The sequence below is a fragment of the Zootoca vivipara genome, chromosome 5, assembly GCF_965207765.1.
Source record: "Zootoca vivipara chromosome 5, rZooViv2.hap1.1, whole genome shotgun sequence".
In the NCBI taxonomy this organism is placed as follows: domain Eukaryota; kingdom Metazoa; phylum Chordata; class Lepidosauria; order Squamata; family Lacertidae; genus Zootoca; species Zootoca vivipara.
The window spans coordinates 94,686,142-94,712,414 of NC_142588.1; the positions used below are offsets into that span (position 1 = coordinate 94,686,142).

Here is a 26,273-nt window from a genome sequence, read left to right on the forward strand (position 1 = left end):
TCGGCCGGCCAGCAGGCGGGTGCAGTCGCGGCGCCCCCCTGGCGGGCCGGCGCCGTGGTGCCCTGCACCACCCAGCCTGGCCGTAGGGCCGGTCCTGCCTGCTATGGCTTATTTTATGGGTATGTCTTATTTTAGGAGAAACAGGGTACTTACTCTCTGTGAAATGGAAATAGTTAAGATTCCACAAGGGGCAGCGGAAACCCATAATTCAGGTGGCTTTAAAAAAAAAAGATGAAAAAGAATTGGACAATTTGGAGTTAAGATATTTTAAAAACTGGACATGGTATGGAGAAAGTAGATAAGGCAAACGTTTTCACTAGCTTAGATGTCTTTCAGAGGGGACAAATTCATGGAAGATACAGGCCTGTCAATGGTTATTATGAAGGCAAAAGGCTATCTACCTCGTCGGAATAATGTATTCTTGGCACATACCACTTGGGTGGGTGGTAGCGGCAGTTGCCTTCATGCCCTGCTTTCCCCCAGGGGCATCTGGTTGGGTGCTGAGTTGAAACAGGGTGCTGAATTACACTCTGATCCACCGGGGCTCTCCTGCGTTCCCTTCAGCATTTAAAGAAGGTCTTCCACAGATGATGGTGCTTTGGGTTGCAGAAGCAAATCCTCTCTCCCACCCTCTCTGGCAGGGATGATGCGCTCCCCACTCCAACGCAGCCCTGGCAAGGAAACAGGCCTTCAGCATCTCCCCTCCAAGTCTGCTCCAGAACCTTTTATTCTCTGGAGGCCTCGATTAACATTGCACACCGCAGTGGCCCTCCTTCCCTCTCTGCACGAAGAAACGCTCTCCTCTGCTGGATGACAGAGAAAGAGCTGCGAGCTTTTAAACTTTGTGCAGCAAACCCTAGCCTTTTTAATGATGCCCCTGAGCCTCCATTCATCAGCGGGGTGGATGTTGCAGCCGGCAGAAGAGGAGTCCTTTACGATTGCACCGCACAGGGGGCTCTCACGGCATGCCCCATTCAGCAAACGGCCCCCCGGGGGGCCTGAAAGGAGGAGCCCTGGGAGTCTAATGTGGGCGGCGGCTGCATCTGGCACTGTCGGTGTGTCTGGTGTGGATGGATGGAGTTGGGCTGGGGAAGAGGGAGAATGCGGCTTAGGAATCAGAGCCAGTGTGGTGTAGTGGTTAAAAGTGGTAGACTCTTAATCTGGGGAGCCGGGTTCGAGTCTCCGCTCCTCCACATACAGCTCCTGGGTGACCTTGGGCTAGTCACACTTCTCTGAAGTCTCTCAGCCCCACTCACCTCACAGAGGGTTTGTTGTGGGGGAGGAAGGGAAAGGAGATTGTGAGCCGCTTTGAGACTCCTTCGGGTAGTGATAAAGCGGGATATCAAATCCAAACTACTCTTCTTCTTCTTCTTCTTCTTCTTCTTCTTCTTCTTCTTCTTCTTCTTCTTCTTCTTCTTCTTCTTCTTCTTCTTCTTCTTCTTCTTCCTTGTGCTCTGATTCCTGCATGGCGGGGGGTTGGGATGGATGACCCTCAGGGTCCCTTCCAGCTCTGTGGGGAGAGATTGAGACCCTTCAGGCTGAGGTAGATGAACTGATGTTCTAATAAGGAAGCTTCCTGTGTTCCTTTTCAGGGAAGGTGTCATTGGGGACGCAGCCACAGCGAGGTTACCTTCTGGGGGCAGGACAGCTCAAAAAAAGAGAGAAAAGGAAGGGATGGCATTTCTCCGAGAGGTTCAGCAGTTTTGGCGCTCCCATGGCCAGCTATTTCAAACCCTGAAATTGTTATTCTGCTGATACAGAAACATAGCAAAATATCCTCCTCCTTTAATCGGATGCAAGCACATCGCCACTCCTCCTGCCTGCCCTTTTCATTTCCTAAAGCACTCTCCCTTTTTGCTGATGGTTTGCAGGACCAGGGGAACAATTCAATATGTTTTTAATAACTTCCCTACTCCCGAAAGTAAATCAAATGAATTGTGCTTAAAAAAATGGCATACTGCGTTTTTTTAAAGAGCATTATTGTCTTAATCGGGCTTTGCATCTGCATGCACTTAGCACTGAAAATTACAGATTGCTTTTAATAATTGCAATGAAGGAGAATAAAGTGGATTCCATGATTAACCTTTTCCTTCTATACTGCTGCTGCCTGTTTAAGAATCTCCAGAATGCCCTTTTGTGAACAGGCACGGAGGAGCCAAGAAAATGCAAAAAGAAAAAGAAAAAAGTCAACGGCCTTAGCATTCGTTAGCGTCTCCCAGCCCAGTTAGCCCTAGTGGGCACCACTATCCTAAATGAGAATTTGTTGAGATCTAGAAACTGGTTCAGTCATTTTCTTATAGATTTCCTTCTGAGCCTTTGCAAATTTCACTTGGCAGTATTTAAGTCTTGTTTGCAGCGCACAACCCCTTTTAATTTCTCTGCCCCCCGAATATTGGAGGACCCCTTGACCATTGGGGTGGCCCTTTCCTGAACCTTTTGCAAAATTCAGGGCAGGTTGACAAAAGTACTTAGTCATACAACCCATAGTTAAACTATGAAACCTGCCACCAGGTCATGTCAGAAGTTTATAAGGTTGCACAAGGCAAGGAGGGAACGGGTAGGGAAAATGTTTCCTCCCTCTCTTGTAACACTCAAACTCATGGGCATCGAATGAAGCTGAATGCTGGAAAAACCAGGACAGAGAAAAGAAAGGACTTCTTCAGGCAGCTCATAGTTAAACTGTGGAACTCACTTCCACAGGAGGCACTCATGGTCATCAACCAAGATGGCTTTAAAAGAGAATTGGACAATTTCATGGAGAGGGAGGGGGCTATGGGTGGCTCCTAGCCAGCCTGGCTCTGCCCTGCCTCCACAGTCAGAGGCAGCAATGCTTCTGAATCCCAGTTGCTGGAAATCACAGGAGGGGAGATTCCTGCTCTTGTATTCGAATCCTGCTAGTGGGTTTCCCTTTGGAGCAACTGGTTGGCCCCTGTGAGAACAGGATGCTGGACTGGATTGGCCCCCCTTTGGCCTGACCCAGCAGGCTCTTCTTAGGGTCTTATATTCTACAACTTCATTTTTGAGGCAAGGCGACCAGGAGTACTCCAAATGCGGTTGCACCATAGATTTGTAAAACGGCGTTGCTTCTTTCTGTGGAATTGAATTGCCATCATTTGCAAGGAAAGTTCCTTAAAAGGATAATTGACTATGAACCCCCCAAATTGGGATACCCTCCAAACCCGTGCCAAAGTCTTGCAGTTGTTTTGCAACATTTTGCAGCGAAACCCCAGCATTTTGCAGCGCCCCACAAACTGAGCAATTGATACATCAAACACCCCCAAATCCAACAGTGTCCAAATCATTTCAAACCAGTACTAAACTCTGGCAATAGTTCTGCAGCATTTTGCAGCAACCCCCCCCCCCATGTTTTGCAGCATCCCACAAACCGAGTAATTGCTACTCAAACGTAGGGTCATCGATATCAATACCTTGATGGAGAACGTGGATGGATCTCTGCTGGGTTATCATTGCTCCCAGGCAGCCAGAGGGACATTTCCACCTGTTCCTGGAAATCCATTTTTGTTGGAGATGCCTGGAACTGAACCTGGGGCTTTCTGCAGGCAGGACACAGGTTCCCTCAGGTGTAAGGTGCTAGATGCGACTTGCCAGTAATTAATTCACACCACTCTTTTAATGTGCAAAGTGGTTTTGCGTACTGGCTCCAAACAGAGAAATCTTCCTTTTCTCCTTTCCTTTCCTTTTGTTGTTGTTTTTGAAAGGCTACTGTTACAAACGCAACCTACAAATGCAGCTGACTTTAAATGCTCCCCCTTCCTCTATCGCCCCTTTTTAGAGGTTGTTCGGAAATTAGTACTTGGATGAGCCTTCCTTATTCTAATTATTGCTCCAGTTCTGTGAAAGCCAAGGCTGCGCTCAGACTAGAGCCAGGAGTTCCAACGAAGGAGAGGAAGCATCTTGGAACAGATTAGGGTGTCCTCCTCCCATTTATAATATGGGTGCAATCACATTTGTCAGGCAACAGCCCAGGTTTTTGAAGAATGTGGGGGAGATAATGTGTCTGAGGACACCTCCTTGCTGAAGTTATGCAAGCCAGGGCCATAGAATCATAGCACCGTTGGAAGGGACCCCAAGGGTCATCTAGCCCAACCCCCTGCTCTGTACTTTGGTGGCGGTGGACCATCTGGGAATAACCTCCACCAAATGCTGCCTTCAGATCCATCATGGAAGAAAGGCCAAATATCTACATCACCGTTCTCCTTCTGCATTGCAGGTTCCGCTGTTGAACTCTCACCCTCAAAAAGTTATTCCTAAGGTTTAGTCTGGATCTCCTTTCTTGTAACTTGAATCTGCTGGTTTTTGTCCTCTCCTCTGGAGCAGTGGAAGACAAGTTTGCTCCATCTTCCATCTGACAGCCCTCTCAGTCTCTTCTTTCCCAGGCTAAACATAGCCAGCTCCTTCAAGTGCTCCTTGAAAGGCTTGGTTTCCAGACCCTTGATCATCTTGGTTGCCCTTTTCTGCACGCGTTCTAGCTTGCCAACATCCTTGTCAAATTTTGGTGCTCAGAATTGGACACTAGACTCCAGCTGTGGTCTGACCAAGGCAGAATAGAGTTGCACTGTGACTTCTCTTGATGCAGCCTAGCATAGCATTGGCCTTTTTGACTGCTGCATCACGCTGTTGACTCATGTTCAGCTTGTGGTCTACTAAGACCCTGAGATCCTTTTCACATGTCCTGCTAGTGAGGCTCCTTGGAATGAAGGTCCACTGGGGAGCGCCAGGGAGTGGGGGACAAGGCTCCATAGCTTGTGCAACCAAGCAGGGGACATTATTACGCTTTGCTCAACCGCCTGGGTCCCTCTCTGGCTCTTTGGGTTGCAAGGACGGCTAATTAAGAACCTCGCGACTGCAATGCCTCAAATAAAGCGTGTCCAGTCGCCTCACTCAGCCCCTGGGAAGATCGTGACGAGGGCATAATCTGCTCTTCCCGCAAATGCAGCAGGAGCAGCTACAGTGAGCCGTACGTTGCCTCTCCATTGCAAGACTGACAGGCCAGAGACAGCTTGTGCCATCTCAGCACATGGGCTGGAGGAGGAGACAACTCTGCCTTTGGGGACCTTGCATTTAAAAGCTCCTGCTTTTAGCTGGGGGTGTCAGCACTAATTGATAGCATAAGGGCTGTCCCATGGAGGAGCGTTTTCTCCTGCTCTGGAGGGTAGGACTCAAACCGATGATTAAACATTTGGAAAAACTTCCAGACAGTAAGAGCCATTCAGCAGTGGAACAGACTCCCACAAGAAGTGGTGGACTCTCCTTCCCTGGAGATTTTAAAACACCTGTCTTGCATGCTTTAGCTGAGATTCCTGCATTGCAGGGGGTTGGACTGGATGACCCTTGGGGTCCCTTGGGGTCCCTTCTGACTCTAAGATTCTATGATCTCAGGGAGAGAGAAGTACATAGGTCTATATTTCGCCACATAGTTAGCCCTTCAGGTGTACCGGGCCCTAAACGGCCTCGGCCCAGTAGACCTGAAGGAGCATCTCCACCCCCATTGTTCAGCCCAGACACTGAGGTCCAGTGCCGAGGGCCTTCTGGCAGTTCCCTCCCTGCAAGAAGTGAGGTTACAGTGAACCAGGCAGAGGGCCTTCTCGGTGGTGGCACCTGCCCTGTGGAAAGCCCTCTCATCAGATGTCAAGGAAATAAACAACTATCTGACTTTTAGAAGACATCTGAAGGCAGCCCTATTTAGGGAAGTTTTTAATGTTTGATGTTTTATCGTGTTTTTAATATTCTGTTGGGAGCCGCCCAGAGTGGCTGGGGAAATCCAGCCAGATGTGTGGGGTATAAATAATAAATTATTTTTATGATTATTATATTATATATTATGATTACTATGATTTTTAGAGTTAAACTATGGGACTTCCTCCCACAAGAGGCAGGGGTGATCACCAACTTGGATGGCTTTAAAAGAGCATTGGACAAATTCCTTGTTGTTAGCCAGCCTGGCTCTGCTCTGCCCCAACAGTCAGAGGCAGCGATGCTTCTGAATCCCAGTTGCTGGAAACCACAGGAAGGGAGAACTGCTCTTGTGTTCGAATCCTGATTGTGGCATCTGGTTGGCCCCTGGCCTGATCCAGCCAACTCTCCTCATGTTCTTGTATAGGGAAAGATTGCTGTGGCAGAGTTGGGGCTTTCAAAATTCAGTGGCACCCTGGTGTGGTACCAAAATTGGTTGCCCTTGCCTCTCGCGCTCTGTTCCACATCATTGTTGCCATGCCCCCTGCGGTGCCCTCTCGGCTCAGTGCCCACTGTGGGCAAACTGGTTGTGCTCCCCAAATCCACCTCTGAAGACTGGGCTCCATGCCATACTGATTTTCAGAAGTATCGGGGTGCCCAGGATATGTGTGCTGGGAGTGTCAAAGCACAACCTACTGTTTTGAAATGTTACACTGAAAGCCAGCCAGGTTAGGGGACCTGGCAGAGACCAGATTTGAATCCCTATTTGGCCATCAAGCTAGCTGGGTGACCTAGGGGACCAGTCACTGCCTCTCAGCCCTACCTCGCAGGGTTGTTGTGGTTGGCATAAATGAGGAGGAAGAGAGTCATGTCTGCTGCCTTGGGCTCCTTGGAGGAAATGGTGGGATATATAGGTAAAGGTAAAGGGACCCCTGACCATAAGGTCCAGTCGTGACCGACTCTGGGGTTGCGCGCTCATCTCGCATTATTGGCCGAGGGAGCCGGCGTACAGCTTCCAGATCATGTGGCCAGCATGACAAAGCCGCTTCTGGCAAACCAGAGCAGCACATGGAAACGCCGTTTACCTTCCCGCTGTAGCGGTTCCTATTTATCTACTTGCACTTTGACGCGCTTTCGAACTGCTAGGTTGGCAGGAGCTGGGACCAAGCAACGGGAGCTCACCCCGTCACAGGGATTCGAACCGCCGACCTTCTGGTCAGCAAGCCCTAGGCTCAGTGGTTTAACCCACAGCGCCACCTGGGTCCCTGGGGATATATAGATGAAACAAATAAATAAAAATACATATTGTAGAACTTTAACTTTGTTTTAACCCTGGGAGTCAGTGTGGTATAGACTATGACCTGGGAGAAACCTGAGTTCAAATCCAAACTCAGCCAAGACGTTTCCCTGGGTGACCTTGGAGGTCAGTCTCTGCCTCTCAACCCACCCTACCTCACAGGGTTGCTGTGGGGATTAAATATGGAGCGAGAGAGCCATTTACACCACCGTGAACTCCCTGGAGGAAAATGTGGGATATGAACGCAATTAATAATTATTATTATAATTCTATACAATTATAATTCTATACAATCAAGAAAAAATATCTCCTTTTTGGGCTTTTTCCTTTACTTATTTATAAGTAAATAAATGAAAATCCCCCTCAGCGCACACCCTCTAATGATATGTGCTGTGTGTGGCTATGAGCAGAAGAAACAAGCGGAAGAAATGTTACTAATCCCCATGAGCTCCTGGGAATTTGTAGGCAAGGGCTACTTTGAAGAATCCTAGAATGGTAGGGTTGGAAGGGACCCCCAAGGGTCATCTAGCCCAACCCCCAGCAATGCAGGAATCTCAGCTAAGGAATCCCTGACTGGTGACCATCCAGCCTCTGTTTGGGAAGCCTCCAAGGAAGAAGAGTCTCGCTCCGCGGAAGGAGGTGTTTGCAACCTTCTGTTTTGGAGAGGGGGCAGGGAACGTTGTGAGTTTTCATAGGAATGTAGAGTTGGAAAGGAATCTAGCCCACCCCCCCCATGCAATCCCAAAAGGTAAATTTGGAATTCAGGGGAAGCTTTGATTCACTTTTAGTGTGCATGGCTTGGTTTGGCTTTCCCAGGGCTCTTGACATGTTTCAGTTTTCCTACATGGAGAAAGGGAGTGTAGGCTGGAGGGCTGCATTTGGCTTGTGGGCTTGAATGGGAGTTCCTCGTGTGGTTTGCATGATCCCTTGGGCTCTCTTCCAGTTCTGCGTTGACTGGTCAAGCTTTGTAATAGACATGGCATATTCTTGCCTGCATCACTGCTCATAGAAAACAAGCCCATCAGGGAGAATAGTTCTAAACTTCCCTTTTCCTGATCTGCTAGCTTTCTGCATGCAGGGAAGTGGTTTGCATGGAGGAGCTTCCCATTACACAGCGCAGACGGAGGTTGGCCTCTTCACAAAGAAATAGGCCACACACATCCTTGAATGCAGCATTTTTCTTGGGTCTTTTTGTGCGCGGGTTGGGGACTGGCCACAGGGAGCAGATCCAAAAGCTGGCCTCTTCAGCTGTAACAGTGTTAGACAGGTTGCTTAATAGCCAAAATTCTCAGGATGCGTCCAGAGCTGACGGGAGGTGCAGCTTGGAGACTGCTTCATCAGCTAGCTGCCACATTGCGTCTGACAGGCGGTGTGGGGCAAGGGAGCTCATGCAAGTGTCAACCAGCTGCCGGAAGCCATCATGGCGCTACCCAGGAATCTTGCTTTCGAATCCTCTCCATCTCCAGCGATTGCCCAAATGTCTTCAGAGACCATACACTCTTATCGGGGCCACAGACTAAGCACATGTCCGCATTCCATGCCCTCACAAATTCTGCACCCAGGCGAGCTGGATTCTGCAACCTGAGTCAATTATGTAAATGCATAGAATTATAGAGCTCAAAGAGACCCCCAAGGGTCATCTGGTCCAGTCTCCTGCAATGCAGGAATCACAATTAAATTATACATGACAGATGGCCATCCAACATCTGCTTAAAGACCTCCAAGGAAGGGGAGTCCACAATTTCCCAACTGTGAACAGCTCTGAACACCAGAAAGTTCTTCTGATGCTTAGTCAGAATCTCCTTTCTTGTAACTTGAAGCCGTTGGTTCGAATCCTCCCTTCCAGAGCAGGAAAAAAACAAACTCGCTCCATCTTGCATCATCAAATTTGAAGATGGCTCTCTTACCTCCTTTCAGCCTCCTCTTTTCCATGCTAAACATCCCCAACTCTCCCAACCAGTCTTCATAAGGCTTGGTTTCCAGACCCTTGATCATCTTGGTCGCCCAGCTCTGAACACCTTCCAGCTTGTCAAACATCCTTCTTAAATTGTGGTGCCCAGAGCTGGACACTGGACTCCAGGTGGGGTCTGACCAAGGCAGAAGAGAGCAGTTCTCATACTTCCCTTGATCTGGACACAAGACAGCATCTCTCTTGAGATGTCATAGTTATTCCCAGAAACAAATGGAGACATTTGTGTTCCCACAAGCATCTCCTGTTGGATATGTCTCAAACTTGGCTATCTGTCTGCATTGTTTTTAAACCTGTTGTTGTTTAGTCATTTAGTCGTGTCCGACTCTTCGTGACCCCATGGACCATAGCACGCCAGGCACTCCTGTCTTGCACTGCCTCCCGCAGTTTGGTCAAACTCATGTTCGTAGCTTCGAGAACACTGTCCAGCCATCTTGTCCTCTGTCGTCCCCTTCTCCTAGTGCCCTCCATCTTTCCCAACATCAGGGTCTTTTCCAAGGATTCTTCTCTTCTCACGAGGTGGCCAAAGTATTGGAGCCTCAGCTTCACGATCTGTCCTTCCAGGGAGCACTCAGGGCTGATTTCCTTAAGAATGGATAGGTTTGATCTTCTTGCAGTCCATGGGACTCTCAAGAGTCTCCTCCAGCACCATAATTCAAAAGCATCAATTCTTCGGCGATCAGCCTTCTTTATGGTCCAGCTCTCACTTCCATACATCACTACTGGGAAAACCATAGCTTTAACTATACGGACCTTTGTCGGCAAGGTGATGTCTCTGCTTTTTAAGATGCTGTCTTTTTAAGATGCTGTCTGCTTTTTAAGATGTTTTTAAACCTATTTTTAAACCTGCTTTTTAAGATGCTGTCTGCTTTTTAAGATGTTTTTAAACCTATTTCTTTGCTTTTATTGGATTTTCTTTCCACTGTCAAACAGTTCTTACCCTTAGAAAGTTCTTTCCTAACTGTCTTGAGCAGTATTGAAAGCGAGTCTTCTAATTTCTTATAATAACTTGCGAGCAATCCAGTCCAGGTGATTTTCCTGGTTTCACATTAAATATCGCCTGATGAATTTCCCTCATTGTTATAGAGGAATTTAAGTATTCAATTTTATCCCTTGTAATCTTTGGGAATTTACTTTGACTTAAGTATTTTTCTATTTTATCTTCATCTTCCTTTCCTGCTTGATAGAGGACTCATCTTATACACGGATAATGCAGAGTGGGAACGGGGGATTGGTTTGTGCTGCGAGCAGGACATTGTCAGTGGCAATAGGGCGGCTGAATGGTGGTTGTGACAAGGGTTGCTGTCAATTGGCTGCTGTTACGGCAATCAGGCAGACGATTGTTGGCTTCTGTGCTATGTTTGTTTGGCAGTGTTGTTTAGGCAGGGGTGAGTTCGACAACTCTGGGCAATCCTCCCCCCCAAAAGCTCAACAGCTCTGGGCAATCTCCCTCCATTTTCTTAATTTTGAGTCCCCCAAATTAGTCTTATACACGGGGGCATGTTATACATGGAAAAATACAGTATATCCCACCCATCTTGCTGGGTTTCCCAAGCCACTCTGGGGGGCTTTCCATGCAACGATGCATCAAACGAAAAATGAAACAAATAAACAACAAACAAACAAGCCAAGAAACCAGTAATAATAATAACAATAACAGCAATAATAAACAGTATACATTTATACCCAGATAGGTTTGATCTTCTTGCACTCAATGGGAGTCTCCTCCAGCACCATAATTCAAAAGCATCAATTCTTCGGCGATCAGCCTTCTTTATGGTCCAGCTCTCACTTCCATACATCACTACAGTACTGGGAAAACCATAGCTTTAACTATATGGAACTTTGTCGGCAAGGTGATGTCTCTGCTTTTTAAGATGCTATCTAGGTTTGTCATTGCTTTTCTCCCAAGAAGCAGGCGTCTTTTAATTTCGTGACTGCTGTCACCATCTGCAGTGATCATGGAGCCCAAGAAAGTAAAATCTCTCACTGCCTCCATTTCTTCCCCTTTTATTTGCCAGGAGGTGATGGGACCAGTGGCCATGATCGTGGTTTTTTTGATGTTGAGCTTCAGACCATATTTTGCGCTCTCCTCTTTCACCCTCATTAAAAGGTTCTTTAATTCCTCCTCACTTTCTACCATCAAGGTTGTGTCATCAGCATATCTGAGGTTGTTGATATTCCAATTTTGTTTTGATATGTTTTGATGTTTTGAAATATCAAACCAAAATTGGAACCTTTTAAAACATGTTAATCTTACCGGTTTCCTTCCTTGAGTGGAAAAGCATCATCGGAGCTAAGTTTCAGATGTGTTGTGTCCTCACACGAGGGAAGGATTGGTTCTGAGCGGCTTGGGCCACCGACAGCCCTCAATTTCCCTGCTTCTGAAAACATACCACCCCCACCCCCCAAACATCTCTCTGTGCTAGCTGGGGAAAGGAGGCCGTGACTCAGCCGCTGCAGTTGGAGAGCTCTTGGAAGCAGATGCCTGGTGGTCTGTGTGCTTCAGCAGTCTGCTCTGCCCTTGAGCTGAGAGTGGTCCCCCCCCCCCATTTCTCTGCCCCCTGCACAGGTCTGCTTGCTGCTTTTTGACTGTAGACCTTTCAGGGGCCACAGAAGACCCTTCCTGCGCCACGTGACATTTTTTCTGCAGCCCACCCTGAATCCCCAGGATATCCTTGGCTTGCAAACAGGACTATAGAGCTACCGCAGATGGCTTGTTCGTCAAGCTTCCCTCCTGAGTCACATGCACAAAGTCTGCAAGGAGGTTGTTGTTGCCGTTGTCGATATTATGTTCGTTTATATTCCACCTTTTTGCCAGACGGGGACTCAAGACAGCTTACAAATAAAATAGGAAGAGCCAAAAACATTGGGGAAAACAACATTTAAAAGCTATTAAACTCTAATTAGAATAAAAACTCTCTCCCTCTCCCTCCCTCAGATCTGTTAAAACATAGTGATCATTACAATAAAAAACACCACAGCACCAGCCCTTTCCTTATAAACAGTCAGTTTATTTCTCAAAGCCTGTTGGAATAATAAAGTCTCCACCTGCTGGTTAGAGGGGGTGCTGGCTATTAATATTAGATGTAATATTTATATCCCACTTTTCATGGCAATAATTCCCAAATTGCCTTACAAAGCAAAACCAAAATATTGCTACATGTCATCGCAATCTCGGAGCAGTGAGAGACTCCAGGGGTTGGAGGACTTTAACGTGGAGAAATTATAATATGCCGTTGATTTTGATATACTAAGGACCCACAGAGGGGAGGAGGAAAGTCCTAAGATTCAGAAGAATCTTGTTTAATTTCAGAAAAATTATGAGAGAGAGAGAGAGAGAGAGAGAGAGAGAGAGAGAGAGAGAGAGAGAGAGAGAGAGACAGAGACTCCAGGGGTTCTAGGCGCTTTTGATTTCCTTGGAATGAAGAGCAGTAGATATTGTGGCATCTTTAGGACATATGGATTATTTACACATATATACAACCTGAGCGCGGGACCCAGGTGGCGCTGTGGTTAAACCACTGAGCCTAGGGCTTGCTGATCAAAAGGTCGGCGGTTCGAATCCCTGTGACCGGGTGAGCTCCCGTTGCTTGGTCCCAGCTCCTGCCAACCTAGCAGTTCGAAAGCATGTCAAAATGCAAGTAGATAAATAGGAACCGCTACAGCGGGAAGGTAAACGGCGTTTCCATGTGCTGCTCTGGTTTGCCAGAAGCGGCTTTGTCATGCTGGCCACATGACCTGGAAGCTATACGCCAGCTCCCTCGGCCAATTATGCGAGATGAGCGCGCAACCCCAGAGTCGGTCACGACTGGACCTAATGGTCAGGGGTCCCTTTACCTTACAACCTGAGCGTACATTAACACCACAGCACAGCAGATCCAGCCCAGAGCAAGAGGGGTCTCTGTGTCTCCAGCTTCCAGACTGCTTGCAGCTCAGCTCTCTCCCACCACTCGGGCTAATCTCCTCCTATCTAGCATTCATTCTATGGCACAGAGCAATCTTTTGGCTTATGTCGATCGTGGCACTTCGCTAGCCCAGCCATTGCTTAGAGAAAGAGGCTGGATTGGCAAATTGGTTCTCATGCCTTCTACCACCCACAGATACGGGAACCCGAGAATTGGAAGGGACTTCAGGGCATCATCCAGACTGACCCCCCCAAACTCACAACAATACACAATGGGTCCTCTGACTCTTCAGTCTGGTTGGCATTTCTGGAATCTGTGTGATATTTGTGACAGCAACAACAAACTCTTGAGTGTGTTATCCCTTTTGGTGCTCACCAAAATAGCATACTCATTATTCTCCTCTTGTGGGACCACACTGCCTCTGAAGGAGCAAGTACGTACCTGGGGTGGGGGACGCTCCTTGGTACATCTTTGTCTCTTGAGGCCCACATGTCCTCTGTGGCTAGGAGTTTATTTTACTGGCTTTGTCTGGTTCGTCAACTATGGCCATTGCTGGGCAGGGGTAGACTGAGCACTGTAGACCATGTTCCCAGTACATTTCAGAGCATAATTCAAGGTGCTGGTGCTGACCTATAAAGCCCTAAACGGCCTCGGCCCGTCGTTCTGCCCGGACACTGAGGTCCAGCTTGAAAGACCTACATTGGCTCCCAGTACATTTCCGAGCACAATTCAAAGTGTTGGTGCTGACCTTTAAAGCCCTAAACGGCCTCGGTCCAGTATACCTGAAGGAGCGTCTCCACCCCCATCGTTCTACCCGGACACTGAGGTCCAGCGCCAAGGGCCTTCTGGCGGTTCCCTCCCTGCAAGTAGTGAGGTTACAGGGAACCAGGTAGAGGGCCTTCTCGGTAGTGGCGCCCGCCCAGTGGAACACCCTCCCACCAGATGTCAAGGAAAGAAACAACTACAGTGGTACCCTGGTTTACGAACTTAATCCATTCCAGAAGTCCGTTCTTAAACCAAAGTGTTGGACTGGATGGCCCTTGTGGTCTCTTCCACCTCTGTGATTCTATGATTCTCCATCTTGATACATCAAGATGCAGATGATTTAGTGTTCCCATCTCTTTCCTGATTGGGCCTCAAAAATGTCTTGGAAGTTTTCAGCGCTTACTGTAAACAGGAAAGCCTAACTATAAAGACCAAAATTGTGATTTTTTTGCAAACACAGTCCTAGGTATAAATGGCGTTTAGATCAGCAAGCTATAGAACGAACTCACTCATTTAGATACTTGGGAGTACTCTTTAGTGAAATCCTCTCTTGGAAGTGTCCAAAGGAAGCAGTTAAAGTCTAAGCACAGAAGACCATTAGGGCATGGGTGAAGTTCTGTTACAATAAGGGAGGGCAACTGCTTACTCAAACGCTCTGTGGCATTGAAATCTGGAGCTCTGATTTGCACTCCATTAAAGTTTTGGAAACCATGCAGAGTAATTTTCTCCAGTGTCAGGAATATCAGCAGAACACACAGTGGGGATATAGTTTTCCGGGCAGGAGTTGATCAGGGTGAAGGATTGCCAAGCGTGCCTTCCTCTGAGCACGTTTCTCCCTTTCGTCCTGACTTTGAGCTTCTTCACTCAAAGTACGCAGGCTGAGACCCTACCTGCCTGTGGACTGTCTCACCGGAGTGGTGCATGCTCTAGTTATCTCCCGCTTGGATTACTGCAATGCGCTCTACGTGGGGCTACCTTTGAAGGTGACCCGAAAGCTAATCCAGAATGCGGCAGCTAGACTGGTGACTGGGAGCGGCCACCGAGACCACATAACACCAGTCTTGAAAGACTTGCATTGGCTCCCAGTACGTTTCCGAGCACAATACAAAGTGTTGGTGCTGACCTTTAAAGCCCTAAATGGCCTTGGTCCAGTATACCTGAAGGAGCGTCTCCACCCCCATCGTTCTACCCAGACACTGAGGTCCAGCACCGAGGGCCTTCTGGCGGTTCCCTCACTGCAAGAAGCAAAGCTACAGGAAACCAGGCAGAGGGCCTTCTCGGTAGTGGCACCCGCCCTGTGGAACACCCTCCCATCAGAGGTCAGAGAGATAAACAACTACCTGACATTTAGAAAACACCTAAAGGCAGCCTTGTTTAGGGAAGTTTTTAATCTGTGATTTGATGTATTTTAATGTTTGTTGGAAGCCGCCCAGAGTGGCAGGGCAGCCGCCCAGTCAGATGGGCGGGGTATAAATAATTTATTATTATTATTATTATTATTATTATTATTATTATTATTATTATTATCTTCAAAGTCCATGTTTCATGGGCCAGGAGTCTGTTTCACCTGCTGCTGATCAGCCTTCTTGCTCCTGATGAGAACCAGCTGGCTCCAGCTTTCTAAAGCAGGGTTTCCAACCTCAATCAGTTGTGGGAAACAACATTTGTTGTTCCTGGCCAGACCTTGCTAATTCTTGCTTCTCATGACCTTGGACCCTCGGCTTTCTTGACCTCTGGACAGTCTGTCTGTGTGAACTGAGATACTCCTGACCTTAGGGCTGGAATGAACCCTAAGGTATACGGACTCTGCCTCCAAGCAAGTACCCCCCCCCGAGACTCGGCTGGTTGGCTGGCTTCTCCCTCCACTGAGCTCTGCTGTGGTGGTCAGAACCAGACTATGACACCATGGTAAAGGCTGTTCTCCAATTGGAGCACTCACAGGTCAGTGTTTCCCAGTTGTTGGTGTTTATAGTACATTTTTTTAGATTTGCCTTGAGAGAAACTTTAAGCCTCTTTTGTTGACCACCGGTATTTCACTTTCCATTCTTGAGTAGTTGCTTTGGAGGACGGTCATCAGGCATCCGCACAACATGACCAGTCCAACGAAGTAGATGTTGAATAATCATGCTTCAAAACTGGTGATCTTTGCTTTTTCCAGTACTGTACACGGGCATTAGTTCGCCTGTCTTCCCAACTGATTATTTTTCGGAGACACCGCTGATGGAATCTTTCGAGGAGTTGGAGATGGCCTTTATAAGTGGTCCGTGTTTCACAAGCATACAGTAAGCTTGGTAGTACAATAGCTTTGCAAATGAGCATTTTGGTTTCCCTGTGAATGTCCCGGTCCTCAAACACAAAAGCTGCCCAGGTAGGAGAAGTGATCGACATTTCCAATGTTACATCTTTGGGTTGGATTTATGGCGCTGCAGAGGGGTTGTTTTGCGCTTGTTGGTGCAGCACTTTGGTTTTTTGGATGTTGAGCAATAGGCCAGGCTTTTTGTAAGCTTCTGTGAATATATTTAGGATGGTTTGGAGGTCATCCTCTGAGCGTGCGCACACTACATTGCCATCGGCATACTGAAGCTCTGTGACGGAAGTTATGGTAACCTTACTCTTTTCTTTCAGCCTAAAGAGCTTTCCATCTGTTTGATGTGATTTCTACTCTGGTGGGGAGTTTCCCTTCAACAATGAAAATAATTAGAGCTGGGGCAATAACACAACCCTGTTTAACACCTGATCCCACTGTGAATGGTTCACTTTGAGAGCCATTGTTATCTGCAATTGTTGCTGTCATGTTATCATGGAGGAGCCTAAGGATGTTCACAGATTTATCTGGGCAGAAGGACAGTCCACAGGGCTTTACGATATACAGTGTTGAAGGCCTTAGTCAGGTCAATAAACGCCATATACAGTACAGGGGTTGGTTTTGCTCTCTGCATTTTGCTTGAAGCTGTCGAGTGATAAAAATCATGTCCACTGTCCCCCTAGAAAGTCTAGAACCATTTTGGGATTCTGGAAGGATAACCTCAAATTTAGTTAAGAGACAGTTTGCTAAGATCCCTGCAAGACTTTAAAATACTTGCTAATAAGCCTGGCGTGCTCTGGTCCATGGGGTCACGAAGAGTCGGACACGACTAAACGACTAAACAACAACATGCCTATTGAGCATTTTCCTGCATTGAGCGCTATGGAATTGGGAGACAACCAACTCTAGAAAACAGTTTGTCAATAAGTTTTAGACTATTATCATTTTCCAGAACTGAGCTATGCATTGACCTTGAATGCATAGGTCTCTTATGGGTGAAATCCAAAAGGGACCTGCAACTAATTAGAAACACCTAATTTCCCCCTTGGTATCCACTCTTGAGATCAGAGCATTCTAGAGCTAGTTTTCTGACCAAACTCTCACCAGCTTCCTCAAGAAATGCCTTTACTGAGCTGCATTTGCAAGTGATGTCCACCACAGTTTTGGATGGTCACTACAACAAGGTCCTGTACGCTGACAGACTTTGCATTTGTGGTCAACCTCAGGTGGAAGACATCACTCAGCTGTTAGCCTGCTCCTTATTTAGAGACCCAAGAGATCGCTTTCTGACACCTTTGATCCTACAAGCAAGGATCCACAGTCTGGTAGAAAAGGTTAGGGTTTTTCTGAGTGACAATAATAGCTTTGTAACACAGAGAGTGGCCCCTATGTACTGGCTGCGAAATAAATCAGGGAAAAGGCATCCTATAGAATCGCTATAAACTGTGGTGGTGATTTGCAGGTCTAATCTGAAATTAAGCTAGATTTAAGATGGTTAGTGGCTATAGTACCTTCTCTCTTACATAATGGGTATGGGAGCTGGGTATGTTTAGCCTGGAGAAGAGAAGGTTAAGGGGTGGTATGATAGCCATGTTCAAATATATTAAAGGATGTCATATAGAGGAAGGAGAAAGGTTGTTTTCTGCTGCTCCAGAGAAGCGGACACGGAGCAATGGATTCAAACTACAAGAAAGAAGATTCCACCTAAACATTAGGAAGAACTTCCTAACAGTAAGGGCTATTCGACAGTGGAACTTACTGCCAAGGAGTGTGGTGGAGTCTCCTTCTTTGGAGGTCTTTAAGCAGAGGCTTGACAGCCATCTGTTTCTTGCTTGGCAGGGGGTTGGACTGGATGGCCCTTGTGGTCTCTCCCAACTCTATGATTCTATGGATGTTGGCTGATATTATGGATGGATGTTCTGCATTATCTTATTAATAAAATTACTAGAAGTTTGTCATGGCCTTTGGCTAGAGCAATAAGCTTATGAACTGAACTGTGATACAAGCCCTTATTCATGCAGTGCTAAACTGGATGGCTTTAAAATAGGATGAGAGAAATTCATGGAGGAGGAGAGGGCTGTGGATGCCTGGTGGCTGGGAGGCAGCAATGCTTCTAAGTTCCAGTTGCTGGAAACTGCAGGAAGGGAGAGGGCTCTTGTGCTTTTGGTATTTGGTTGTCCCCTGTGAGAACAGGAGGGTGGACTAAGATGGGTCATTGGCCTGATCCAGCAGGCTCTAGTTTCTGCTCTTAAAATCACATAGGATGGACAGCACCATTTCAGACTTAAGGTAGAGAAATGGCATGTGTGAGAACTCCTCCATAGAAAAAGACAAACAGCAGCTCCTTAGCTGGGCTCTATTACAGGGGTCAGCAAGGTTTATCTGGCCTGGCCTGGATTGTGCATGCGTGTGAGCATGCACACATGTGATTTTCGGTGTTTTTGCATGCGCAGACATGATTTTTTGGCATCTGCGTCTGTGCAGACGCAATTTCCGGTGCTGTGGAAGCGAGTCCCTGCGCCGCACCGGTTTAGCGCAAGGTGCAAGTGGGCAACTCAGTTCGGGGGCGGCTCGTGGGCTGGTCAAACGACCTCCGTGGGCCGCTTCCGACCCATGGGCCTTAGGTTGCTGACCCCTGCTCTATTACAAATCTCTCTCACTTCACCCTCTTTTTTGCTGCCTGCACAGGAGCAGGCTTTGTTCTTGCACTGGTCATATTTTCACCGGCAATCTGACCTGAAGCATTCCCCAAGTGGTTGTTCTCTAAGCAGCTATTCTGAACAGTGGCAGAGAACAGACTTTGGGCTGCTTTGTCCCTTGCCTTTGTGGTCATCAATGGATGCATCCCAGCAGGTTGCCTGCCTGCCTGCCTGCAAATATCCCTGGAAAATATTGCACTTTGCAGGGTGAGAGATGGAAAGAAAGAACCTGATTTTATTCTCATACCTCTAGTTATAAATTATGGTGAAAGCGGAGTCCAGGTCATTCTATTTTGGGCTGTAATGCTGTTTGAAGGGGCTGGCAATGATGAATTGAGCCCGGCTGCAGGGAACACTAATTCACTTAAGATGGCAAAAGCTCCCTGCAAACTGCTGGCTCAGCAAAGTCAGAGGAATCCAGCTCTACACAAGGCTGTGTGTGGAAGGGAAGGGAAGAAAGACAGAGTGGGCTACAAAATCCAGCTTCTGGGAGCCTCTGCTTTTATTTTATTTTTTAAAAACCAAGTTTCTAGACCTCATGATGGTGAAGGTAGGCTTGAAAGTATATGGCAATTCCTGCTCAGATTTAGGCTGCTGTGTTCAGAGGTCAAGTGGAGATGTGGCTACATCATCTGTGCTCTGCCTGCTTTGTTCCTTTGATGAGCAGAATCAGAATAAGTTGTGGGAAAACAGTAACATTGCTGGATGAATGATAGAGAGAGTAAGAGGGAAAGTGACTTGATGAATATATACCCTAACCCTTCAAATATCTCCAGACATCTCAAGGCCTGTGACATTTCCCTGTTGGCTTTCTCCATGCCATGTGTAATTATATAAACTTGTATTGTGTCACCTCTAAGGGCTTATCCACACTTAACTTTCAGGCATGGCCTGCATTTTAAAACTCCATGTCCAAGCACCCTTTAATTATTAGTATTATTATTGGCTCCAGAGCTTTTCCCAGTAAAAACCCACTCCTTAAAGCCGAATTGGAGCAAATGGCCATTCACAGAAATCCCCAATTGACGTTTGCTCTGATTGAGCACTAAAGAGCAGGTTTTCCTGGGGAAAGCTCTGGGGCAACAAAAAAACAAAAAGCAAAAGCAAAACAAAAGCAAAAGCAAAAAACAAAAACTAACAAAAACAACCCCCCCCAAAAAAACCCCCCAAAACTCTCGGACATGGAGCTTTAAAGTATGGACTTGTGACTGGAAAGAGCAGAACAGAAGGATGTGTGGTTAAACCTTACATTGGTACCTCGGTTTGCGACCGCAATCCGTTCCGCGGAGCCGGTCGCTCCCTGAATCGGTCGCATGCCGAAGGAATGCTTCTGCGCGTGCACGAAGCGCCGATAGAGCGCTTCTGCAAACGCTTCTGCGCACGAATGTGCTGCGCAGATCGCTTCTGCACATCTGAGCACCGTGGAACCCGGATGTAAACACTTCCGGGTCCGAGGTGGTTGGAAACCGAAGCGGTCGCAAAAGGAGGCGGTTGCAAACCGAGGTTTGACTGTACTTGCCTTTTCTCTGAAAGCAAAGCAGAATCTTTCCTGAAGTCAAAACAAAATAAAAAAATCCTTCCAGTGCACTGCGTCAGACCAACACGGCTACCTACCTGTAATTACAGTGGTGCCTCGCTTAACAAACGCCCCGTAAGACAAAATTTTCGCTTAAAGAAAGGATTTTTCTAGCGGAGGTTGCCTCGCTAGACAAATTAGTTTTATGAAAAATTCGTCTAGCGAATCGCGGTTTCCCATAGGAATGCATTGAAATACAATTAATGCATTCCTATGGGCAATTTTTTTTAAAAAAGATATTCAATGCATTCCTATTGGATTCGCTAGACAAATTTTTCGTTATAAGAATAGACCCGTGGAACGAATTAAATTCGTCTAGTGAGGCACCACTGTAGATCTTTCCTGAAGGTGCATCAACATTTTCTTCCAGGCAGCTGGCGTCCCCTAGTGGTGAGGGATTTAGGTGCAGACAGGCGAAAGTCCCTTATCCAGTGATAAGTGCAGACTTGATTTACTGTATATGATGCTCTCCTTCCCCAGAATGACTGGCCTGACTAAGCAAATAATTCAGCCTGAAGTGCCAAGGCAACAGCTTGCAATCCAAAAGGTATGCCCTGGGTGGTGGCTATTATTATTATTATTATTATTAAAATTTATTTACTGCCATAGACCCACAAGTCTCAGGGCAGTTCACAGGCTAAAATTACAAAATACAAATACAAAATACAAAATAGAAATAGAAACAACCAAATAACCCCCCCCCACATACACACATTTTAAAAGGGTGTTGGATGACAATCAGCAGAAGGCCCCGTTAAAGAGGAACATTTTCGCCTGGCACCTAAAGGTGTGCAATGAAGGCACCAGGCGAACTTCCCTGGGAAGAGCATTCCAGAAGCAGGGAGCCGCCACAGAAAAGACCCCGTTCTTGTGCTGCCACCCGACTGACCTCTTGAGGAGGAGGCACACGAAGAAGGACCTCAGAAGTTGATCTCAGGGTCTGGGTAGGTTCATATGGGAAGAGGCGGCCCAATGCAACTTCATGGAAGAGAGGGCGATGGATGGCTGCTGGCCATAATGGCTCTGCTCTGAATCCCAGTTACTGGGAACCACAGGAAGGGAAAGTGCCCCTGTGCTCGAATCCTGTTTGCTGGTTTCCCACAGGCATCTGGTTGGCCATTGGCCTGATCCAGCTGGCTGCTCTTATGTTCTTACATTCTTAAAGTACTCTTTGTTAATTGAACTACCATTCTTGTCAGTGAATCATAAAATCGTAGAGTTGGAAGAGACCACAAGGGCCATCCAGTCCAACCCCCTGCCAAGCAGGAAACACCACCAAAGCATTCTTGACCTATGCCTGTCAAGCCTCTGCTTAAAGACCTCCAAAGAAGGAGACTCCACCACACTCCTTGGCAGCAAATTCCACTGCCGAACAGCTCTTACTGCCAGGAAGTTCTTCCTAAGGTTTAGGTGGAATCTTCTTTCTTGTAGTTTGAATCCATTGCTCCGTGTCCGCTTCTCTGGAGCAGCAGAAAACAATCTTTCTCCCTCCTCCGTTGCTGGACCACAATAGGATGCCGGTCTGGATGCGGGGACCTCCATGGACCGGATCCTGAGGTTTTGGGCCTTGGGGATACATTAACATGACTTTTAAATGAGCCTGTCAAATGAAACATGATTTTTCAGCCTAAATGCTTTGCTCCAATAGCTGTTTTCTGGGTTTGCCATAAATACGCGAGTCTCGTTTTGTAGAGCCAAGCAGAATCAATTTGGGGAGGAAATCGTAAAATCAAACCTGCCTTATAAATAAAAACCAGGCCAGCTCAGAGCTACGAGTTTGCCTTGTAAATCCTCTGGTGTCAACACCAGGCCAGACTTGGTGGTTTTGGCTCATCACTAAGACAGAGACTTGGGAATGGCCCTTCCCCCATCCAGCACTTGCAGAAAGAGCCTTGAAATTTTGGCTGGCCTTTCCGCTGTGCTTATCCAAAATGGACTCGAAGATGTTCAGGGTTGGAGGAAATCAGAACGTGGGCCAATTAATTAAGGAAGGGAGTTTGCCACATAGTTGAGAAGTTAACAGCATCTGGTGTGCCATGGCTACTGATTTAAATGACTTTGAAAGGTGGGGTTCAAAAAATTCATAGAGCAGGCTGGGTCTTCTGCCTGTCTCCTCACACTAGGGCTCATGGGTGTGCAATGAAGCTGAATGTTGGAAGATTCAGGAGTCGGACACAGAAAAGGAAGTCCTTCTTCGTGCAGTGAAGGTTTAAACCAGGCATGTCCAAAGTTTCGGGGGCCTAATCTGGCCCGCCGCTTGATTTAATCCGGCCCCCGTGGCAATACATGTCCTGGGGTAAAATCCTAAGAAAAGCTCAACAACTTTGGGGTAAAATTGTAAAAATAAGCACAACAACTTCAATCCTTAAAAAAGCTCAACAACTTGGGTCGGCCCCCATGCTTGTTCACTTCATCAAATCTGGCCCTCTTTGAAAAAAGTTTGGGCACCCCTGGTCACATCTTGAATCTTTCAACATTTGGCTTCATTGCACACCCATTGCTTCTAGTGTTATGAGAGAGGGAGAAAACCTTTTCTCTCTCCACTTTCCCCAGGTCATGCCTAGTTTTATAGACACCTATCTTGTTGCCTCTTCCTCACCTTTTCTCTAAACTACTGGAAAAAGTCCCAAACGTTGCAACCTTCCTTCACAGGGGAGTATCCATTCCCCTGATCACTTTGCTTGTCCTTTTCTGAAGTTTTTCCAACTCTACAGTAGCCTCTTAAAAGTGAGGCCACCAGAACTGTACGCAGTGTTTTATAAGCGGTGGCATCATAGATTTGTATAATGGCATTAGGATACTGGCAATTTTAGTTCCCCATGAGTCCTCGCCTTTCCCCCCTTGCAAAAGTAAGAGAAGCATTTGGCCTGGGTTCCCTGGAGTCTGGCACGCCCACCCTGCGCTCGAGGAAGTGTCACGGGTACTTAGCTGAGCAGGTCTTTTTGCCGTCATCACTGACAGGTGTGATTCAGTCCCGCTGGTCCTTGCAATGCCCTATTTAAGCAAATCAGGCAGTGTGTCTTGGTGGGATAATTTATCTGAACAGATTGCATTTGTCCAGTCAGCATGTTGCACACTGATAGCTGAAGGAAGCAAAGAATCAGCAGAAAAAAACCACGCAGGAGGCTAATGAGGAGAGTGGGGAAATGCCCCATTAAGTGAAAGGCAGAGAGAAAGAGAGAGAGAAAGTTTTGCTTAATGTGTCTGAACACTTCTTGTTTTGCTCCTCCTTTGGAACAAAAAGAAACACACACCAGCCCCGGATGTTATAAATTCTGCAAGTCAGAATTAACAAAGGTCTGGAAACCAAACCATATAAAGAATGAAAGAATGGTCGAGGGAGTTGGGAATGTTTAACCCAGAGATGGGCAGACTGAGAGGTGACATAGAAAATGGAGCCAGCTTGTTTTCTGCTGCACAAGGGGGCAGGACACAAACCAATGGACTCAAATGACAAGGAAGGAGATTCTGACTAAAAATTAGGATGGACTTTCTGTCAGTGAGAGCTGTTTGACAGTAGAACAGACTCTCTCAAAAGGTGGAGGACTCTCGTTCCTTGAAGGTTTTTGAACAGAGGTTAGACGGCCATCTGCCAAGAATGCTTTAGCTGTGATTCCTTCATTGCAGAAGGTTGGGCTGGAAGATCCTGGAGGTCCCTTCCACTTCTACAATTCTTTGAATCCAAACAAATGTCAAAGGTAGGAAACCAACATTTTTGTGAGTTACAGCATGACCCTGGGCTTTTTTACTCACATGTAGGCCCCACATGTAGGACGTGGGTGGCTTGCCGATCTGAAGGTCGGACGCCTAGGGCTTTCCAATCAGAAGGTCGGTGGTTTGAATCCCCATGACGGGGTGAGCTCCCATTGCTTGGTCCCTGCTCCTGCCCACCTAGCAGCTCGAAAGCACATCAAAGTGCAAGTAGATAAATAGGTACCGCTCTGGCGGGAAGGTAAACAGCGTTTCTGTGTGCTGCTCTGGTTCACCAGAAGCGGCTTTGTCATGCTGGCCACATGACCCAGAAGCTAAAAAAAAAAAAAGAAGAAGAAGCTGTCTGTGGACAAACGCCGGTTCCCTCGGCCTGTAAAGCGAGATGAGCACCGCAACCCCAGAATTGTCCGCGATTGGACCCAACAGTCAGGGGTCCCTTTACCTTTAGGCCCCATCAAAGTCAATGGGGCTTCCTCCTCCGAAAGAATTATGCAGAGCACTACAGCTTTAAAAGCCTTTCCAAGATGTGTGCATGTCTGCAATGTGTTGATTTATTACATGTTGACTGTAATCTGACTAGAAGGAGTCAGTGATTCGTGGGGCAAGTTCATGTTTATATATATATTTGTGTTCTGCTGCTCCCTCCTCTCCCTGCATCCTCAACACTACCATTAGAAAGGAAAGGTGTCTTGCAAGGTCCCAGCATAGGTTTGGTTGCACGAGCCAGAAGCACCCGCCACACTATTATTATTCTTAAGTTGATGGATGTCTTTGCAACTTGAGCACTGCATTACTGCCCCTGCCTCTGGTGATTTTTCATTTCTCACTTAAAAATTCGTGCAAACCCAGTAACCTGAAAGACAGCAGATTTGTCAGTCGGGCGGGTGCTGGCTGTGTGTCGTCTGATGTTTAATTCACCGTGCGGTGCTCCATCTGATGAGCAGCTGGGCTGTCCGTCTGCTCCTGCAGCACACTGGAAAAACACAGGACACCTGAGCATTGTGGGCTGTGGTGGCGGGCTGCGGGTCACCACCAAGTGCATGCCCACCAGATGCCACGGTCTACAGCTGCAGAGTGACACCGACCCTCTTGGGGACCTGCAGCCTGAGAGGCCTCTGCTGTGCTGTGTTTGAGACACCAGAATCACCATTTTTTGAGGCAGCAGTGCTTCTGAATTCCAATTGCTGGACCCCCACAGGAGAAGAGAGCTGCTCTTGGGCTAAGATCCTGATTGCTGGTCTCCCACTGGGGCATCTGGTTGGCCACTGTGAGAACAGGATGCTGGACTAAGTGGGCCCCTGGCCTCATCCAGCAGGCTCTTCTCATGTTCTTATGTTGGTTTGTTCAGGAATTTCCCGACTGTTAGTTTTAGGGTCTACAGCTTAGTGGTTTTGCTCTAGAATTTTGAGTCTGGATTTTGAATTTTATGGTATGCATGGGTTCCCTGGAGTCTGGCATGTGCACCCAGCACGCAAGGAAGTGTCACGGGTACTTAACTGAGTAGGTCGTTTGCCTTCATCACTGAAAGGTGACTGTGTATGGTGATGTGGAGTCTTCAAGATAGATCCATGTGTGGGGAATGTCCAGGGTGGCAGGAGAGGATATATTCTTTATTAACATCCTTCCTAACTTGCGCTAGCAAGTTCCATAACTTAGCAGAGTTACATTCCCCTTTTTACATGTACAGCAGATAGCTGGTTGCAGGCTCGTGTGAGCCTCTCACTATTATACAATTGAGTCTGTCTCAGATTGAATTGTACATTCCTGTTAAGTTCGCTTGAATCCCTCTCAAAAGAATAAAGACGCCACAATCTTATTCAAAGTCAATAAAAGAAGTTTTCTTATGACAGTTCACAGTTGGATCCCAGAGGGCAGACTTGGTTACAAATATGTACATGTGGATCTACCCCATATGGGGGAATAATCCCAGGGCCTCTGCTAGCTGAAAACTAGCAGGGCAGTCCTAGCTAAAAAGCTGGTCCAACGTAGAAGGAAGTGAAAGAGAGAGAGAGTGCTGCGTGACTCATCCTTTTGTTACCTGGACAGGTAAGGTCACACCCACCTTCTAACACATGCAAAAGGAAGGATGCTCCAGCCAGGAGGAACAGGAAGTTTTTGAGTGGCTGGACCAGACATTCTTTGCATGTCTTCTCTAGCATTACAAGGAATGTTGTACTTGACTGCCTCTTATGGGTGACATCTCACACCATGCACATTCCCTGAGAGAGCTCTTCTTCCGAAAAGCCCACCCAGCCGCATTTTCTTCATACATCCTTTCACATTGACCATTCATTCCAGAGGCTCTCTGGTGGAGAAAGCTTTTCTTATCAATCGGGAGAGGTGCTATGT

At 47.1% G+C, this 26,273-nt stretch overlaps 1 protein-coding gene across 2 annotated transcripts in view; it reads left to right on the top strand.

Annotated features, from left to right (window-relative positions):
* Window positions 1-26,273, top strand: part of FGF12 (fibroblast growth factor 12) — a 216,768-nt gene that overhangs the window by 28,935 nt on the left and 161,560 nt on the right. Inside the window, exon 1 of one of the 2 annotated variants that reach the window (XM_088669356.1) lies at window positions 23,473-23,911. The exons of the other annotated variant lie outside the window; for it this stretch is intronic. The gene's annotated coding sequence lies outside the window, so the exon portion shown is untranslated. Of the gene's footprint in view, window positions 1-23,472; window positions 23,912-26,273 lie in introns of those variants that run through there. 2 annotated transcript variants of the gene reach the window in all.